Raw genomic sequence first — 3,773 nt, forward strand, 5'->3', positions numbered from 1 at the left:
ACACACCTCATTTTAAAATTTTCAAATTATGTTTCGGCCCTTTTGCATTAGTATTATATCATTTTTAAATTATGTATTGTACTCAAATTATGTAGTATTTAGCCTATCTATCTATCTATCTATCTATCTATCTATCTATCTATCTATCTATCTATCTATCTATCTATCTATCTATCTATCTAAAAAACTGTAGAAAATTTGGGGATTAGAGCTCCAATCCAGAGCTGACTTTCATTATTATAATAATGTGACCAGGAAATATGAAGGGCAGTGACAAAGTACTTGAAAGACCAACAAAGGGGATTGTGTTTAATTTCAGAGGATTTTCTGCATCACTCACCAAACGCCACGGAGACGGGACGCAGCATCCGGACCAGAATACTCTTCCTCTTGGATTTAGTCATCTGAAAACAGAAAACAACAGGTTTTATGTTGTTGTTTTTACTTCTGTCTTCTCTAAATACCTTAAATTCATCACTCTCTCACCATGCAGATGTCCTCCAGTCCGTGCTGCTGGTCTCGCTCCTGGATTTGTTTCTGCTCATGGTCCTGGTTCTCTGGTTGGAGGACCGTCTCATCCAGGACCTCTGCCTCCATCGGAGGCTCCGGACGCAGCAGCGGTTGACCCTTCCTGGTCAGGTGGTCGGACTGGAGGAGAGGGAAGGAGGGAGGGAGGGATGAATGGATTGAAAGACAGAATAAAAAGATGAGATATACAGACAGACAGACGGAGAAGAGACTCACCAGAGTGTGTTGTGACCTGGACAGAGACTCCAGGATCTCATCCACGATGCGGTCGGACAGAAACGACGCCATGCTGAGCTTCACTTCACTAGAAAGAAGAAAGAAAAACAAGAAAATTTAAAAAGTTGGATCACAGTTTACTGGATATATTGATTTTTAATGAAGTATATGATCATTCATCTTTAAAATCAATTTAATGTCATAAGTAAAAGAATGTTATGTCAAAATCTAAAAAGCAAAAGAAAAGAAAAGAATACGATAAAGATTTTATTCTGTGGGTAATGGGGGCGGGACTAGATAAGATTTTGCTTCTCCCGCTTTCCCTTTCGGCCATGTGTATTGTATTACTTGAACTAAGATGAAGTGTGATGATGATGATTTAAATTTGACATGCCCGAAACAAACAAATAAATAAAATAAAATGTGTGAGAAAAAAACTATAAATAAGGAAACAAAGTTCTGTTTCAAACTGTCCATAAATTAGATAATCATCAGTTATTCATTCCTAATCCTGCCTATTTCCATCAACCTGTTCACTTTCTTTTACCACAAAGGCCCACTGACTGAGATGAAATGAACTTACAGGCTTGTTACTAAGTATGTACTAATTATCATGATAAAGCTCCATGTTGTCTCTGTGTGGTGTTCAGGGACAGTCAGGACAGTCTGAGGACAGAGCTCTGAGGTTGAAGTTTATATTAATGCACCGTGACACTGTGGCAGGTCTCTGTACGTCTTCACCACAGATCAGATGTTCAGCTGTAGGAGCGGAAAACTCAGCTGTTCTCAGTTCCACCGCGACGTGCGCCTGGCGGTTTTTGTTTTTTTCATATCAAACTCCGTAGCGACCCAGGTAAAATACGGGAGGACACCGTGCTGAGGCACCGGGCCGGTCTGAGCTGCGTTCATGTGCCTACTTTAAAACTCTTCAGTCAGTGACCTGGTGGCGGCTGTTTTGGCCGTCGGCATTTCATCCACGGCTTAGTGGTGTTTTATTCTAGGGGTCGGTGGTGGCTGTGAGACAGCAGCAGCTCCACGGTGAGGGGAGGTGGGGCAGCTTCTGCTCACCTGACTCTGTGCAGCTTCTTCATTAAATCCAAACAGTCCGACACAGCGACGCACTGCTCCTCTTTGACTCTAAAGTCTCTGTAGCTCATCAGCCCGGAACTCCAGAAACGACGGCGGCGATTGGCCTCAGACGAGTCTCGGACTTCCAGAGCAGCTACAGCAGCGTTGTGACCTCAACCATGGTCGATGAGAGCAGAAATGTTGTTGTTGTTGTGAAAATGGGCGGGCTCGTGAAGACGCGAATTTACACAAAATGGTCACGAGTCAAAACGAGCGTTAAATCGCGTATCTCGCGTTTGGTCGCGTTTGGTCGCCCCCTTGTGGGTCTTCCCACCAAACACGATGAAATAGACGAAGACGCGATGGTCCCGTCGCCCCAAAAGAATCGCGTGTATTGCGTCGCAAAAAAAAAAAGTCGCGTATACCGCGTCTCGCGCCTAATCGCGTCTCGCGCCTAATCGCGTCTTTGCGTCACGGCCTTTTACACCGCGGACGTAACGAATAAACGGTGACGGTGTGAACGAACAACATAGAACAGGACCAGACGTGGCGTTGTTTCCTCTTTTCACCGACAGCTCCACTCTCCCTTACTTACACTAACTACTGTTATTGTTGAGCCCAGAGAATTGTGGGATTTGTAGTTTTTGACCAATCGCAGGTTGTGCTCTTTCTTTTTTGTGATTTTCCCAGTTCACACATGTATTTTTTTTTAGGGGCAAATGCGAGACTAAAATTATTTAAGACTTGAACACAATAATTCAACAAATTTAAGACATTTTAAGGCCTAAAATTTAGATTTTCAAATTTTAGACTTTTTAAGACCCCGCGGATACCCTGTTATTTCATATAAAGTTTAAGTGCATACATATTTAATGATGCTGTGTATTATATATTATATATTTAAGACCATCTTAGAATTTTCTAATAAATTTAATACTTTTTAAGGCCTTAATTTTAGATACATGAATTTAAGACTTTTTAAGGACCCGCGGATACCCTGAAACCAGACCTGATCTTGTTGATGATGTCGACCCCCGACTGCTGGCGGCTGTTTTGGCCGTCGGCATTTCATCCACGGCTTAGTGTTGTTTTATTCTAGGGGTCGGTGGTGGCTGTGAGACAGCAGCAGCTCCACGGTGAGGGGAGGTGGGGCAGCTTCTGCTCACCTGACTCTGTGCAGCTTCTTCATTAAATCCAAACAGTCCGACACAGCGACGCACTGCTCCTCTTTGACTCTAAAGTCTCTGCAGCTCATCAGCCCGGAACTCCAGAAACGACGGCGGCGATTGGCCTCAGACGAGTCTCGGACTTCCAGAGCAGCTACAGCAGCGTTGTGACCTCAACCATGGTCGATGAGAGCAGAAATGTTGTTGTTGTTGTGAAAATGGGCGGGCTCGTGGAGACGCGAATTTACACAAAATGGTCACGAGTCAAAACGAGCGTTAAATCGCGTATCTCGCGTTTGGTCGCGCGTCAGAACTCGAGCGAAAAAAAAGCGTTCCTCGTTCCTCGTTCCAAACACGATGAAATAGACGAAGACGCGATGGTCCCGTCGCCCCAAAAGAATCGCGTGTATTGCGTCGCAAAAAAAAAAAGTCGCGTATACCGCGTCTCGCGCCTAATCGCGTCTCGCGCCTAATCGCGTCTTTGCGTTACGGCCTTTTACACCGCGGACGTAACGAATAAACGGTAAACTGGAGGAACACCTCATTAAAAGCAGCTGAATTCACACTTACAACATCATAGTGAGCAAATATCTTCTCAAAGTCTCTCTTCCTATCCTCCTGGCTGCAGGCCTGACACCGAACACATCAGAAAATTAAAACAACACATGTTCAGAGGAGCACAAAGTATTAATATGTTAATGAGAACATTTAAAGTGATGTTTAATGACTGGGGGCAGATCTGTGCTTGTTATTGTGAAATATTTCTATTTCTTACATCCATCTTAAACTTCAGCA

The 3,773-nt window shown here is 43.9% G+C and overlaps 1 long non-coding RNA gene across 1 annotated transcript; it reads right to left on the minus strand.

Annotated features, from left to right (window-relative positions):
* Window positions 1–499: 499 nt before the first annotated feature.
* Window positions 500–2,855, minus strand: LOC146978205 (uncharacterized). The gene is made up of 3 exons (XR_015037062.1): window positions 2,822–2,855; window positions 745–832; window positions 500–648 (listed from the first exon to the last, which is right to left on the minus strand). It is a non-coding gene; the product is annotated as an uncharacterized LOC146978205 (long non-coding RNA).
* Window positions 2,856–3,773: the final 918 nt, after the last annotated feature.

Source organism: Trachurus japonicus, chromosome 11 (genome assembly GCF_045865225.1).
Source record: "Trachurus japonicus isolate A0001 chromosome 11, Traja_1.0".
NCBI classification, from domain to species: domain Eukaryota; kingdom Metazoa; phylum Chordata; class Actinopteri; order Carangiformes; family Carangidae; genus Trachurus; species Trachurus japonicus.